The sequence below is a fragment of the Peromyscus leucopus genome, chromosome 9, assembly GCF_004664715.2.
Source record: "Peromyscus leucopus breed LL Stock chromosome 9, UCI_PerLeu_2.1, whole genome shotgun sequence".
NCBI lineage: Eukaryota > Metazoa > Chordata > Mammalia > Rodentia > Cricetidae > Peromyscus > Peromyscus leucopus.
In genome coordinates, this window is record NC_051070.1 from 11,034,909 (window position 1) to 11,052,436 (window position 17,528).

Below are 17,528 nucleotides of genomic sequence, written 5' to 3' on the forward strand. Positions count from 1 at the left end.
AATATTTTCTTAGGTACCAGAAATTTTGCATCATTCAGATATATTCTCAGTGACCATGTTTTTTGTATTCTCCGTTTTCAGCAAAATGAAAGAAAAAAAATAAATAGAATTGTTTTTCAATAACTCTTCATACAGTTTTAGTTCAATTCTGTCTTTGTTTACATAAGTGGTTGTAGATGAATTATATCTTCTTTTCTCCAGTGTCTCTTCAATTAGTTCTTTAGTTTTAATCTTAATTTTGGAGTAATAATACCCCAGATGTATAATTATAAGTTGGACCAATGTATCATTGCAAAGGTGGTTTTTATCACAGTAGTTTGGATGATGCATTAGTGTGCGATATCATCATATTGCTGTCCCAGGAATGATTTATTAGGATACTACATCATAGTGTAGATAGAGAATGGAAATATGCACAGAATGCTCTGGTCATTTACAATATGAAAATTATGTAATATATGTGGACATTTTGCAAATCTTTAGAAACAGAAGTTTCATTTAAGTCTGGTATCACTCAGGAATAATAAGTTAAAGAATGTTTCATTAAAATATCCAGTATTTAATACTTTTTCCCATGCATTTATGGTACATATAAATAAAGGTAAAACATTACAGAATTTTGTGATAATTCTAATGGTCTCAAGTAATGACAGCTCTCTAAGTCAGTATGCTATTATTAAATTATGCTTTATCTGTGCACATATGACATATAAAAATATATTGCTTTATATGTCATGGTGCCAATAATTTATAAACAAAATATGGTACTGAATTTATTTTAAGATATTGAAAATTATTTTTCCCATAGGTTATAAATTGCTTGCCTAGAAATTAATATCATTTATTTATTAGATAATCCCATTTTGGATTTAAAAATTTCATGCTGTTAATAGATATTTTGTTTTAATGATTGGTATTGCATTGAAAACATATGCTTGTAATCCTAGCAACTAAGGAGGCTCAGGTTGAAGGCACACATGAGTTCAGGGATTTAATTGGAGAGTAAGAGGGATGAATAATAGGCAGAATAGGACGTGAAGGCAAAAGTGGAAGGGGAAGGGCATGTCTGGGGCAGGAGAGATGAAGTAGAGAGAAAAGAAAGAATAAGTTCCATGTCCTGTTTAAAATACCTAGGAATAGGAAAACATGAAAATTTCACACGTAGATTATTTAAAATTAGGTAAGAATATTCTTTGCATGTGGTAAAAGTATTGTATGTGAATAATGAACTTATTTTGATTTACATTATTATTATTATCCAAATTCTCCTAGTTACACTACCCAAATCAATCTTTCATCTTTGAGTGGAAAGTTGGCTTTGTAATTATTGGCAACAGTAAGATTGGAAGACAGAAGGTATTTCCAACTGTTACAATCTCAACAAATAGGGTAACTTAGATAAATATGAAATTTAAGATATCGCAAGAGAAATATGACATGTATATGTTTATATGTAGATATGAGCTGTCAAGCCAGTGAGGATGAAGCTGCAGAAGCACAGCGGTTGTGTTAGGAATATAGAAATAGACTCTTCAGGGAGGGCTGCTGATTAATCTTGAGAGGTAAGGGAAATAGAATACTAGGGATGGCTGGAGTGGTTGAAATGGGGGAATCCTTAGCCGGGCGTTGGTGGCGCACACCTTTAATCCCAGCACTCGGGAGGCAGAGCCAGGCGGATCTCTGTGAGTTCAAGGCCAGCCTGGGCTACCAAGTGAGCTCCAGGAAAGGCGCAAAGCTACACAGAGAAACCCTGTCTTGAAAAACCAAAAAAAAAAGAAAAAAAAAGAAATGGGGGAATCCAGTGGGGATTGGGAGGGAAGGGTGGGACAGGGGAGGAAATACAGGGAGAGACAGCTCAAAGTAAGTGTCATGTGAGGGCTAGTTTGGAACCCTAGTATAGTGGATGCTTCCTATATATAGGCTTCATTTATATATGAAGGCAACTCCACAAATTGCCAAACAATTGGGAGAGGCAGAGGCTCAGTTGGCCATCTCTTGTCAAGAAATGAAGTTTCCAATTCCAGGAATGGGTTACCCCTAACTGAGTTTTTAGCCAAAGGGGTCCCATGGAAACTCCCAAATAACCCAGGATGTCACTGCATATGGGTTGATCTCCACACATGATGTGAAGGCCCCTTTGGTGAAGACAACAGCTGCACAACTCATCTAATGTGGATAAGTCAAGCTGATGCCTCCATAGAGCTTTCATCCTCACATCGTAACATCTGTGGCACAGGAAGGTACCCTGCCTGCTACTAAAAAAGAAACATGACGCCAATTCAGCCACGAGCCCTTGGATCATCAATGATACCCTGCCTGCAAGATATGCTATTGTAACAGGTGCACAAAGCTTGGGGTAACCAACCAATATCTGATTTGACTCAAGGTCCACTTTATGAGATAAAACCCATCCCTGACACTGCTTGAGTGGTGGTGCCTTGCTCATCCATCACCCAAAAAGCATTGTATTGCAGTAGGTGGAAATAAATAAAGAGACTCACAGTCAGAAATTATGCAGAAAAGAGAGACCTTGGAACACTTAAAGTGGATATCTTGACCAAATATCTTCCCTCAGGGGTTAAGAATCCCTGTGGAAGAAGAGGCACAAATAGTGTAAGAGCCAAGGGGTATGGAAGACACCAAGAAAACAAGGCCCCTAAACAACATGATCAAATCTCATACAAACTCACAGAGACTGAGGCAACATGCACAGGGCCTACACGGGTCTGAACATGTTTCTCTGTATATATATTATAACTTCCTCTTTAGTGTTTTTATTGGAATTTCTGAGTGTACAAACAAGTGGGTCTTGTTTCATGTGTCTCCTTTTGGACCTTTTTCCTTCTGTGTGTTTTTTCCAGTTGCATTGTGTTAGGTTTTTTTGGTTTTGTTTATTATATTTGATTTTATCTCTATCCCTTAGAAGTCTGCCTGTTTTCTAATGAGAGAAGGAAAGGGAGAGCACCCAGATGGTAGAGGGGGTGAGGAGGAGCTGGGAGAAGTGCAAAGAGAGGGAGATAATCAAGAGATTGTGGGAGAAAAATAATTTTCAATTAAACAAAAAATGCAAAATTATCTTAAAATTCATAAAGATACTATGTTTTTATACAAAATTTTAAAATATATTAGCTGTTCTTATACTCCAATTAAATACTGAATACTGATAACATAGATTTAACTGACTCTTTGGTGTACATTATTACTTGCAGCATGATTTGTATTTAGATACACATTTTCAGAAGTAGTTTGGGAAAGACAGCTCAATAAGTTGGATAGTGTGTCTCCTAGGCAGCTCTGCTGGTCTGTGCCTTCTCCAGATATTTGAGCTGGTTTGGCAACTGGTTAATACTCTTCCATGCAGTTTAGGGTAAGATTATTATTTTTTTTTTATCTTGACTACTTATATAACCTTACACAGAGAGGAAACTAGCACATTTAGTCAATTTTAGGGAGTTCATTGAACTTTTGCGTTGTTTTCTTTCTGACTTTTAAGGAGCATTCTTGAATCTTAACCAGTTTCCCAGTAAGATGCAAAGGTCTCTAGCAGGAATTTATAGGCAGGAATTACTATGCAATGCTGCTCTGATCATGTCCGTTTTAATGTTTGTTTTATTTTAAAGTTTTATAGAACTTGGGGTTGCTTGTGTTGGTTTGTTTGTTTAGTTCTAATATCCTTATAATATAGAAGTTGAGCTTAATTTCATAAATAATTTCAACAAACGTGTTTTCAGATACTTCCTATTCTCAAGCAGTCTTTCAGACACAGAGATTTAAAAAAATAGAATGGATAAATATTTAGAATGTGGTTAGGAATTATGGTGGTCTAGTAAAGGGTTAGTTGTTACTTTTCCTCCAAGAGCAAAGATTTCAATCGCTCCTAGTAGCTGGCGAGGTTTCCAGTATCAGGAGTGTTTTCTTTCTTGTTGACCAGGCGTTAGTTCAGTTAGATAGCTAGTGGTTACCATCAAGGTGTACCTGCCAACAGAGCATCATCAGGTATATTGTGTCATGCCAGTATTTAGCATCATAACTGCAGATAAGTCTAACCCATCATCAAAGAAACATCTCCTTGCAACAGAACCAAGACAATTACAGAAAACTGTAACCAATCAAAATGTAGAGAGACGACACTAATTCCCAGTGCATATTGATATATCTACCAAACAGCCTCCAAACACATGTTCAGACATCGTAGTGGAAAAGGAGATAGAGAGATGGTAACAGCCAGAAGACTAAGAAGTTTGCTGTGAGATTTCACAGCCCAGAATAATCAGAAAGGCTACAGTAACAAAGTCTTACAAATATGATAGCGTAAATAAGACCTGGACAAGGATGACCCAAATAAAGATGCCTACATGGAATGGAGGATAGGTCATCAAATTTCAACACTACACCAAGAGCTACAAATGCTACAACTGCAGAATGCTCAGAGTAGAAGTAGTCTTGACCAGGGAAGAACCCCTAAATAGCTATCTAATACTGAGTGAGTGGTCATATCTGAAATCAAATACACACAAGTAACAGTATACAGACTGAATGTGTTGTATTTATATATTTAGGAATAAATAAGCATACATATATATGTGTATTTATGTGCATTTGTGTTTATATACGCACATGTAACAACTATAAAAGAAAAAGATGCCAAAACATGGGATGTGTGGGAAGGTTGGAGGAAGGAAAGGAGAGAGGGAAATGGTGGAACTATATTTTAATTTAAAAAATAAAACCACATTTACAAAAATATTGAATGCTTTCTGTTTCAAGAATAGTCTTTCACAATCTAGTAACCATCAAACAGGAAAAATAATTCCAATTTCCCCTCTGTTTTTTACTTTGCATTATCATTAGTAACAATAAAATCAAGTGATAAAATATACATAACATACCCATACATTTATAAGAATTTAACACCATAGAAGAGGATGATCTACAAATACTTTTTTTTTTGGCTCCACAGGCTGTTATGCCTGTCAGTTGCTACCTTTGCTATGAACAATCTATGATATACTCTCACTTATTTTTGTGTTTATTTCCTGTGAATTTTGTGTCATATCCAAGAAATCATTTCCAAGGCCAATGCCATAAAGGATTTTATGATTATTTTTAGGGGATTTTCAGGTTTGGGTCTTCAGCTTTAGTCTTCAGTTTCAGTTGAATTAAAAGCACGGCACAAGACAATGGTTGAGTGTGTCTGTTTTATATGTTCACACCAGGCTTTCTCAATGCCGTTTGATAATCTACTCCTCACTGTGCATTCTTGGCAGTCTTACCTGGTTGCAGTTGATTATATATTCCTGGATTGATTTCTGAGCACTCTCTTCTGTCTCAGTGGCATATATGTTGTTCTGTATGCCAAGTTCAGGCTGCTCTGGTAGTTTGGGAATATGTTTTGAAATGAAGAATTGTGACAGTCCCAATTTTGTTTATCATTCTTAAAATTGTTTTGGATGTCTGAGGTCTGTTGTGGTTACATGTGAATTTTATGTGGTTTTTAATTTCTATGTCCATAAAATCTATTTGAGTAGGATTTACACTAAATACGAACATAGTCCTTGGCAGTATGGACATTTAGCAGTCATAAGTCTTCTAACCCAGCACTATGAATATCTTTGCATTTTTTCTCTTGTTTTTCAACTGTTAAGTTCCAGTGCAAAATATTTTTAATTGCTTAATTTAATTTATTCTTCATCTTGTCTTTTCCTTTGTTTTTCATCAAAAATTTCAGGCAATATATTCTTAATCTAACTCCCATTTTTCTCTTATAAGTGCTATTCTTTTTTAATTTATATTTGATATTATGTTATTTAGAATTAAAATTTATTTCATGTATTAGGATTTTGATCCTATAATTTTATTTAATTTATTAGTTCTAATAATACTCTGTATGTAATCCAGGGTTATCAAGATTAAGAGCATTTTCCAAACAACTAATTTGTCTTTGGATATCCTGTTTTACTTCATTTTTTTCTTTTGTAATGTACTGGATAGAACTTTGGTGCTATGAAATAGACTTGGTGAGCCTTCATACTTTCATCATTGAGTGCTACTAGCTTTTCACATAAGTTTCTATCCAAATGATTTCTCTCTAATCCTAGTTTGTCTCAGTCTTCCATTATTAAAGCTTACTAATTTGTCTAAATAGTTTCTATCTATTGAAATAAGCATACAATCTGTAGTCTTCATTTTATTTATTTATTTGTTGGAAGTACTGAGGCAGATTCTCACTATATCGCTCTGACTTTGCTTGATCTCAAGATCTTCTTGGCTTCTTCCTCTCCAGTGCTGGGACTCCCTGTTTGAGCGGCCATACTCAGTCTCTGTTAATCGCTTTCGACACACTGACATACAATTGCATGCTATGATGACAAGGATGTATTTCAGTGAATCATGGACATTTGATCCTTATAACGTGTTGGATTTTTATGGCTCATTTTTATTTAAGATTGTTAGAACTGTACGAACCATGATTATGACACAGAATATTTCTTTTCTGGTAGTGTCTTTTTTTTAGTTTAAATTGGAATATATTTATGCCATAAAATTGCTGTACATACATATTTCTGCATATCTTTTTTTGGATGACTTTCAAAAAATTGAAATTAATTTTCTTTTAATATGGAGTAGAATTCATCAGTGAAACATAGTATCTAGAGGATTTTCTCACTTGGGAGGTTTTGCTTATAGAGCCAATCTGTTTATTAATTGTAGATCTGTTCAAATTTGATGTGTCTTTCTGAGTTAGTCAGATTGGATGTATTCTTTTGGTTATTCATCTATTTCTTTAAAGTTATCGAGTTACTTGATGTAAAATCAAGTTTTTTTTTTCTCTTGAGATCGTTTGTTATTTTAATAAATGCTGTTATCTTCACTTTAGAGAAAGGCAAATTGATCTGAGTCTTTTTCAATTTAGGTAAAAATAAAAAACAAAAACCCTCAAAAACTACCTAATTTCAAAACTGAAATCTGAATACAGGTGTTCTTTGTTATTCCTGTTTAACAGACTTATTATTCCACTGTGCTATGTTATTGCTAAGTGTTGTTCACTGGGATTCATCTTTAAAAGGTGATTGGGAGCTTCAGACACAGTGATTAAGGGCAACACATATAACACCAGCATTTTATGTTATTACTTGAAAGCATTTGGTTTTTTGAAATGCCATAAAATTATTTTACTTAGTCTTTCAATATTCAAAAAATACTTTTCATTGCAAAGAAAATGCATCAAGTGTATCTCAGTTTGCTTAGCTAAAATCTACATATACTATATATAATTATGGGATTATCAATGTATTTGAGTATAGTCTTAAAGCCAAGTGCAAGTTCATCTGTAATTGTTTCTTGAATTTAAAACTGCTTTCTACTGCTGACTTTGAGTCAGAATTTTATGGTTTTATTTTCAGTTACCATGAGCCCCCCTCCCCCCTTCAGCTTTCGGCGCTGAATGAAATGTTAAGCTAAAGGACACATGCAGTATTAGTATCTCTCCAGTACAGAGTTTTCTTACATAATTCCTTTGTGTTAAGGAGAAAGTTTTAAGGGATGATGATCCATGTCCATTCTTTCTTTATCCTTTCCCCGGGGTCCCTTGAATCCCCACAGACTTTTCTCTCTGCACATCCTCATTACTTACATGGATAACGGCAGTGAACTCGGGACATGTCACACCTTTCATCCCGGGGCACACCCATGGCACCACAGATCTTCCTCTTTTGTTGTTCTTGTTAGGTAATGCAGTAGCTGAATTGTGTGTCGCTTCAAATTGGGCTGGTCAAAAGAAAAATTACGTTGCTTACTCACGCAGCTAACTTTGTTCTCTCTGCTGCATCACACATTCTAGTCCCCCTACCCCAATATTTATATTTCCATTGTTTTATTTTTATAAGTTTATTTTTTTTTCATACAACATATTCTGATCACGGTTTCCTCTACCTCACCTCCTCCTGGATCCTCTCCAGTTCACCAGCTTTCCAGCTCCACTCCGTTCTCTCACTCTTAAGAAAACAAAGATTTGTGGGAGTGGCCGACTAATGACTAATTTGGAGTCAACTCCAGGACAGGGAGCCCATGCCAGACACTGCCTGGATTACTAGGAACTGGACACTGGATAGTCCAGAGACCTATGGTAGAAAAAAAAAAAAATCAGTGGAATGATTCCTAACTGTACTCTTAACTATAATGATTCTGCTACACTCATATATCGGCACCTAGTCTAATTAGCATCAGAGGCTTCCTCTCTTGGAAGTAGATGCGGAGACCCACAGGCAAACATTAGCCTGAAAGAGAGACTAATTTGGAGATCTCTATTTGTTCCCTCCCTTCGGAGCTTGAGAACCCAAAGGAGAGAAGGTAGGAAGAATTGTGGGAGCCAGAGGGGTTGAGAACACAGGAGAACATAGCCCACAGAATCAACTAAGCAGGGCTAGTAGGGGCTCATAGGGAGCAGAGCCAGCAACTACGGAGGCCACCTTGGTCTGTTCCAGGTCCTCTGCATATATGTTATGGTTGTTAGCTTGTTGTGTTTTGTGGAACTCCTAGTGGGGTGTCTCTGACTCATCTGCCTGCTCTTGGGACCCTCTCCCGCCTACTCGGTTGCCTCATCTAGCCTTCATATGAAGATTTGTGTTTAGTTGAATTGTAACTTGTTATGCTGTGTGTTTGGTTGATCTCCCACGGAGACCTGTTCTTTTTTGGAGGCAAGCAGAGGAGAAGTGGATCTGGGGGAGAGAGGAGGTGAAGGGAAATTGGAGGAGTAGAGGGAGGGAAGAAGATTGTAATTGGGGTGTATTGTATGAGAGAAGAATAAATTTTAAAAAGAAGAAAACAGACATTTTAAAAATAAACAAATAAAATTTGTAATCTTTTTTGTTGTTGTTGTTGCAGTTGCAGGATTTTTTGCCCGTGTGTATCTTTTTTTTTTTTTTTTTTTTTGAGACCTTAGTAAAGGAGCATACTTTGTTGAAAGTTTCTTGATACTTATAAAGATAATATAAGTTTTATCAACTGGCTTTCTTCTCTCTTAGGAGACATAAAGGCTAAAGCCACTACATTTTGACTGAAGAAATTTCTCCTGTTGTCTAGTAAATTCAACTATAACTAGATTGCAAAGTTAATTTTAAAATATTTTGAATTTTATATTCATACTTTGGAATATTATTTTTGTTCACTTATGGTGATATTTTATTTGTGCTGAAATGTGATTTTATTTGTATGTTAACAAATAAAGTTGCCCGGAGAATAGTGGTCAAAGTGAGCCATAAACAGAGCCAACGCATGCGCTTAATCTGACCACATGGCAGGCAGAGTCTCTGTGTGGTCAAGGACACAGCCAAGCGTGGTGACACGAACCTTTAATCCCAGTATCAATCATAGAGACCTGGAGGTCTGTATAGATAAGCAGTGATGAGGAAGTCATGTGGCTGGGCTTAGAGCCAATGAGAAGGCAGAACAGAAAAGCAATAAAAACACAAGTTGCACATGAAGAAACTCTCTGGGGAAGCTACTGCTGGTGGTAACCTAAAGCTAGTCATGGCTACTGCTCTGATCTCTTTGGCTATTAACTTTGTATTTGGCTCTGTGTTTCTTATTTACTAAGACTGTTCAGAATTTCATCTACATTCACTTCTTTGTCATTTTTGGTAAATTGAATAAAAATTAGCTCAGTATTTGTAAATTCATCTTGGAATAAGAGCTTCTTTGAATTTATGTATTTCTTGGTGTGAGGAGATGGATTATTCAACAAAGTACCTGCTATTCAATGTGAGGGAGGACCTGGCGTGGTGGCATATATCACCTAGGCCCTAGGACTGGGGAGTAGAGCTGTGTGGAGAGACAAGCAGATCCTGAGAAATCCTGGCTCATCTAGTCTAGCCAATCAATAAATGATGAAATTCAAGAGATAAGATCAGTAGTGATGAAGACTCAGTATCTCTTCTTCCACATGCATGCGCGCATGCATGCGCGCACACACACACACACACAACCATATATACATGCGTGTAGACATAAACCACACATACATACACATGTGTACACATATACAGATATCCAAAAACCAAAGTTCCTGATATCAATAATATATTTGTCATAAGAGAAAGATAGAACAAAATTTAGCATTTATATATTCTTAATTCTTTTAGCATTCTTATACACTTTTTTTTTTTTTTTTTTTTTTTTGGTTTTTTGAGACAAGGTTTCTTTGTGTAGCTTTGCACCTTTCCTGGATCTTGCTCTGTAGATCAGGCTGGCCTTGAACTCACAGAGATCCACCTGCCTCTGCCTCCTGAGTGCTGGGATTAAAGGCATGTGCCACCACCGTCTGGCACATTTTATACTCAATTTGGTATTAGTGGGATAGAAATAAATTTTATATTTCAAGTCATGAGAAACTTTTAGTTCTAATAATGGCTGTAGACTGTTGTTAACAATATTCCAAATACAATATATACTACTTTAAAAGTATAATACATGTTTATTTACATGCTGCTTAATTAGAAAAAAAGAACTTCAGTAGTCAAGACAAATAAATGTGGAAAATGAGAATAATAAAACACATTTTTATTTATTTAATTTATATTTTAATGTCAAATATTATATTTTCAATTATTTTGTTGAAAATGTTCAAATAGATCCAGTATCTTTTAGCTAAACATGTTATAAGATTAGTAATTTTTAACCACAGTTGATATGTATGACAGTTTTGACTGTTTTTAAGATTTCTATATGTATTTATATAGCTTATGTGGTTGTTCATATACCAGAACCTGTGTGGGGATGTCAAAGGACTTCCACAGGACTTTGTTCTCCCCTTCCCACAACTGTGCACCAGGAAGTGCACTCAGGTCTTCAGGCTTAAACAAACCTCTTCATACTGAGCCATCTTGCTGGTCCCTTGATAGACTTGCCATTTTATTTTAAGGTGTGAATATAATTGAAACATGGCTGGTAATTTGTTCCATCAAAACGTGATAATGTATGTATAAAACATGTTATAATTAGATATTATACTAGCTAGATTTTTAAAACTATAATCCATCACTTGCTGGCTTAATATGTGCTTAAAAATTAAATTTCATATATTTATCTTGTATAATATGAATAATTAAAATGACATTTGGCTAATTTTTACCTTGATCATTATCACTTATGTTGTTGAAAATAACATACACTCAGTTCTTTTCAAACTGCACTGTGTTGTTAACTGTAGACCATATATTGAACATCTGAGCATTTCTCAATGTTATGATATATAATTTTTATTCTTATCGTACTGTGTAACAGACCTTGACTTAGGATAATTTTCCTAACACCTCCCAAAGTTAACTTCAGCTTCTGGGAACCACCTTTCCACTTTCCCCATCTACAAATCTCTCTCTCTCTATTTTTAGATTGTATGTGTATGACAATTAAAGCTGTATTTGTAATTCTTACCTTGCTAAGTTTATCTAAGACACTGTATGCAAGATAATCCATGTTGGCACAATGACTCAGTTTCCTAATTTTCATAACTAAATTCCATTGTGTGTAGATGTAACCAACCGTCTTATTAAATAAGAAACACAGAAACAATGTAAAAGAGAAAGCCGAGAGGTCAGAGCTCAGAGCTAAATCTCACCCTTCCTTCTGCTGTCCCAGCTTCGCGAAAAGAGCCCTACTTCCTGTCGGTTTGTTTTTTTTATAGTATGTCGTTCTGCCTTCTCATTGGTTGTAAACCCAAACACATGACTGCCTCGTCACTGTCTGAATGTACAGCCCCCTAGGTCTTAAAGGTATATGTCTCCAATGCTGACTGTATCCCTGAACACACAGAGATCTTATGGGATTAAAGGCGTGTGCCACCACCGCCACACTCTTGCTATGGCTCTAATAGCTCTGACCCTGAACACACAGAGATCTTATGGGATTAAAGGCGTGTGTCACCATGCTTGACTATTTCCAATGTGGCCTTGAACTCACAGAGATCCAGAGGGATTTCTATCTCTGGAATGCTAGGATTAAAGGTGTGAGTGCCACCATTTTCTAGCCTTTGTATCTAGTGGCTGTCTGTTCTCTGACCCCAGATAAATTTATTAGGGTACACAATATTTTGGGGAACACAATACCACCACAATTGTGTGTTGTCTGAGTTTCTCTTTCTGTTACGATGATAAAAACAACTTAAGTGAGTAAGATTTCATTGTAGCTCATAGTTGAAGGCATTCTGCATTTCGGCAAGAGCTTGATGCAACATTATGCTGCATTCATCAGGAATGCAGACTCATTTCACTTTCTCCTATGTGTACAATCTGTGATAATTAGAGAATGAACCTGTCCACAGGTAACTGGATCTTCTTACAATCAAGACATTTGATTGTAAGACATCAATCTTTCCTTGTTCTACCACTCTGTTGCTGATCCAGCTAGGATGACCCACTCCCCTAAGCTCACTTTCCCCCCCAAATCTTGCCCTTCATTACCCCGCTTCACCTCCAGTTTGCTCATGTAGATCTCATCCATTTCTCTGTCACTGGGCAATCCCTGTGTCTTTCTTATGGTCCCCTTTACTAAGTAGCCTCACTGGAGTTGTGAGTTGCAGTCTGGTTATCCTTTGAGAAGACCTCAGGGGAATAGAAAGAAGCTGAGTGCTGGAGAGGGCCCCAAAAATCCACAAAGATACCTCCACTATAGACTAGTGGCAATGGTCTATAGTGGAGAGAGTGCCTGAACTGACCTACACTGGTGGTCGGATGGCCTAACACCCTAACTGTCATGATAGAACTTTCATCCAGTGACTGGTGGAAACAGATGCAGAGATCCACGTCCAAACCCCAGGTGGAGCTAGAGGAGTCCAATCGGCGAGAGAGAGAGAAGTGAGTATATGAGCAAGAGATATTGAGACCATAATTGGAAAAAGCACAGGGACAAATAGCCAAACTAGTGAAAACACATGAACTGTGAACCAATAACTGAGGAGCCCCGTGGAACTGGACCAGGCCCTCTGGATAAGTGAGACAGTTGATTAGCTTGAACTGTTTAGGAGGCCCCCAGGCAGTGGGACCAGGACCTGTCCTGGTGCATGAGCTGGCTTTTTGGAACCTAAGGCCTATGCTGAGACACTTTGCTCAGCTTTGGTGCAGGGAGGAGGAGACTGGACCTGCCTCAACTGAATCTACCAGGCTGAGCTGAATCCTCAGGGTAGACCTTGCCTTGGAGGAGGTGGGAATGGGGGGTGGGTTGGGGGGGATGGAGGCTGGAGGGTGGGAGGAGGAAGGACAGAGGAATCTGTAGCTAACATGTAAAATTAAATTAATTACAAAATAAAAATATTTATTTAAAAATGAAAAAAGACAATCATTTTTAGATCTTCTTAAAGGCTAAGATTAATGTGATTTAGATACTATATAATTCCCAACATTAACCTTCCTGTGTTTGCAGACTGCCTTTGGTTTCATTGTTCCTCCACTGACTGACACATAGGCATAACCTGATTTCTTCTTTTCAACTTTCTTTTTGTTTATTCTTTGTGTCTTTCACATCATGCCTCCCAATCCCACCCATCTCTCTTCATCCCCCAACCCAAATAAAACAAAAGAAAATGTTAGAGATAAAAGAGGACAAAAGGGACAGCCTACAGAATGGGAAAAGATTTTCACCAACCCCACATCTAACAGAGGACTGATATCCAGATTATATAAGGAGCTCAAGAAATTAGACATCAAAACAACCAACAATCCAATTAAGAAATGGGCTATAGAACTAAACAGAGAATTCTCAACAGAGGAAACTCAAATGGCTGAAAGACTTTTAAGGAATTGCTCAACATCCCTAATCATCAGGGAAATGCAAATCAAAACAACTCTGAGATACCACCTTATGCCTGTCAGAATGGCTAAGATCAAAAACACTGAAGACATTTTATGTTGGAGAGGATGTGGAACTAGGGGAACTCTCCTCCACTGCTGGTGGGAATGCAAGCTTGTACAACCACTTTGGAAATCAATATGGCGCTTTCTTAGAAAATTGGAAATCAATCTCCCCCAAGATCCAGCTATACCACTCCTGGGCATATACCCAAGAAATGCTCAATCATACCACAAGAGCACTTGCTCAGCTATGTTCATATCAGCATTGTTTGTAATAGCCAAAACCTGGAAACAACCTAGATGCCCTTCAACTGAAGAATGGATAAATAAATTGTGGCACATATACACAATGGAATACTACTCAGCAGAGAAAAACAATGACATCATGAGGTTTGCAGGCAAATTGATGGATCTAGAAAAAAATTATCCTGAGTGAGGTAACCCAGACTCAGAAAGACAAATATGGTATGTACTCACTCATAGGAGAATACTAGATGTAGAACAAGGATGACTGGACTGCTACTCACATCACCAGTAAGGCTACCTGGAAAACAGGACCCCAAGAAAGACACGGGGATCACCCAATGACGGAGAAATGGATGAGATCTACGTGAACAGCCTGGACATGAGTGGGAGCAATGAAGGACGTGGGTCGAGGGAAAGAGAGCAGGAGATCCCAGCTAGATCAAGAACAGGGAGGGAGAACAAGGAATAGGAGACCATGGTAAATGAAGACCACATGAGAAAAGGAAGAAACAAAGAGCTAAAGAGGCCCACAGAAATCCACAAAGATACCCCCACAATAGACTGCTGGCAAAGGCCGAGAGAAAGCCAGGACTGACCTACTCTGGTGATGGGATGGCCAAACACCCTAATAGTTGTGCCAGAAACCCCATCCAAGGACTGAGGAATCTGGATGCAGACATCCACGGCTAGGCCCCGGGTGGAGCGCCGGGAGTCTAATTAGCGAGAAAGAGGAGGGTTTATATGAGCGAGAATTGTTGAAAGCAAGGTTGGATAAAGCACAGGGCCAAAGCAAAGGAATGGAAACACATGAACTATGAACCAAAGGCTGAGGGGCCCCCAACTGGATCAGGCCCTCTGAATAGGTGAGACAGTTGATTGGCTTGATCTGTTTGGGAGGCATCTAGGCAGTGGTACCAGGTCCTTGGCTCCTTGCATGAGTTAGCTGTTTGAAACCTGGGACTTATACAGGGACGCTTGGCTCAATCTGGGAGGAGGGGACAGGATCTGCCTGGACTGAGTCTATCAGGTCGATCCCAGTCCTCGGGGGAGGCCTTGATCTGGAGGTGGTTGGAATGGAGGGTGGGCTGGGGGAAGGGGAGGGGGCAGGAAGGGGGAGAACAAGGGAATCTGTGGCTGCTATGTAGAACTGAATAGTATTATAAAATAAAATAAAATAAAATAAAAAGTATAAAAAAAAAAAAAAGAGGACAAAAGGAAGAAAGAGATAATCTGATCCTGGATGCTGTAGTGGTGTAACACAATGAGTCACGCAGTAAAACTTTTTATCCATACATTTTTACGTGCAGACATTCATCGCAGAGTCATTGGTCTGATTTGAGGCCCCAGTCTCTGCTACACTGTCAATGGTCAATGCTGGGCCTTCAGTGGGCCTCTTTCTGAACATCCTGTTTGTTGCCTGTGTCATGGAGATCTTGCATCCCTGGGTCCGCAGGACACACACACACACACACACACACACACACACACACACACACACACACACACACACACACACACACACACACACCGTGCTCCAGTAGATCTCAGATGGGTTGGATGTTGGGGAGGCCAACATACAACCCTGGTTCTGGGTCTGAGTAGTTGCGTTGTTGGTCAGCCCATCAGCTTCCCCTTCTTCACCACCAGAGTGAGCTCTTCAGCTTTTCCCTGGCTAGTGCACCCCTTGCATAGATGAGCATTGCTGCTGCAGGGCCAGTTCTGCTTTCATGTCCTGAGGGACAGTTCTCCCACACATACACCTTCAAGGCCAGCTCTACCGTATTACCCCGGTGAGATGTAGGGGCCACTGTACTGAGTGCTGCAGCAGATGAGGGGCCAGGTCAGCTCCCCTGCTCTTATGACCTCAGGGTCAGCTCTTGCACCTGTCTCAGGCGTTCATGTGTGCGGAGAGGGGCCATCCCTCCCTGCTCATGCTGCCATAAGACTGATGAGTAGTGGGGACAGCTCTTCCATACAGACTTATTTCTTAGTCTGGCAATTGTAAATGTAATTCATTCGGGAACAGACTTGGGGATCCCCTTGCCCTGTTGGTTTTATATCATTGGTCCCATGCCCAGAAGTTGGATTGCTGAATCATATATTAGTTCATTTTTTATATTTTTGGCAAAATATTGCAAAGTTTTTCTTAAGATCTGTATTATGTAGGTTTTCACTAACAGATGTAATGTGTGTACATGCCTCTGTTCTCCACATCCTCAATGATAATTGCAATTATTTGTCTTTTTCATATTGGCCATTTCTATTAAGTAGTAATGTGATGTTTCATTACGGTTTCGATTTGCATTTAGATAAAAAAATCTGTAATGTTAAGCATAATTTTATATATTGGTTTATCTTTTTTACTGCTTTTTGAGAAATCAGAGTATATATTTTCATCAGTTTGTGGTTTTGCTAATAAGTTGATTAAAATTTATCAAATTATAAATAATATGTTTCCATTCTGTATTTAATTTCTTTTCTTCATTTCTTTGCTGTTGTGAATTATTCTGTATGATTATTTATCTAGTTTTCTTTGTTTGATTATATTTTGGTACTTAATCCCCAACTACCATTCATGTTACTTGTGTTACAGCAACTTCTCCTGCATTTTCTTTGGGTAACTTGATTGTTCTGGGCTTTCCATGGTATTTGTAACACATTTCAATTCAGGTGTGCTGTAAGGGTGTAGGGTCTTCTTTTTCTTGGTGTGTGTGTGTGTGTTGGGAAATTCCATTTTCCCAGTAACATATATGGAAGAGGCTGTCCTTCCCCATTTGGTATTCATGTCATGTGTGTTAAAAGTAAAAAAAAAAAAAAAAAAAAAAAAAAAAAAAAAGAAAGAAAGAAAGAAAGAAAGAAAGAAAGAAAGAAAAAAGTCCCAAACCAGGGAAGATGTTCTTTTCTGACCAATCATTCTGTGGTATAAACCATGCAGAAGAAATATTATATTTCACTGTGGTCAAACCGTGGTCTGCTGGAAAAGCAGCTCTTAACTGCTGAGCCATCAGTAGCCCCATAATGACACATTTTAAATTTTAAAAACCTGGTACATCTTTTCATTAATTTGTGCTCAATTCAGTTTTTAAAGGATTTATGACATTGTCTTGTACTAACTTTTATAATTTATATTGACACTTACAATGGAATTACTTTCATTATTTCATTTTTAGTCCATTTTTTAGGAATGTACTGATACTAAAAATATTTCATATTATATAATGAATGTGAAAATTTTAAAATATAACTCTACCAAGCAATATATTGAAAATAACAGACACCTGATTATAGAAAAGCATAAGGAGCACTTGAAATTAAACAGAAAGCTTAAATTGAAAGCATAAAAACTCATTATATTTTTAGATTCATTATAATTACACCTTTAGAAACTACTTCCAGTTCGTTTTTGGTGTTGTGCCGAAAATAATATCTGAAACTACTTGG

At 37.7% G+C, this 17,528-nt stretch overlaps 1 long non-coding RNA gene across 1 annotated transcript in view; it reads right to left on the minus strand.

Annotated features, from left to right (window-relative positions):
- The window catches only part of LOC119088490, a 94,298-nt gene that overhangs the window by 22,935 nt on the left and 53,835 nt on the right, over positions 1–17,528 (minus strand). Inside the window, exons 4-5 of the long non-coding RNA XR_005092116.1 lie at positions 7,938–8,120; positions 7,634–7,767 (exon numbers count right to left, since the gene is read on the minus strand). This is a non-coding gene — a long non-coding RNA (uncharacterized LOC119088490). The remainder of the gene's footprint in view (positions 1–7,633; positions 7,768–7,937; positions 8,121–17,528) is intronic.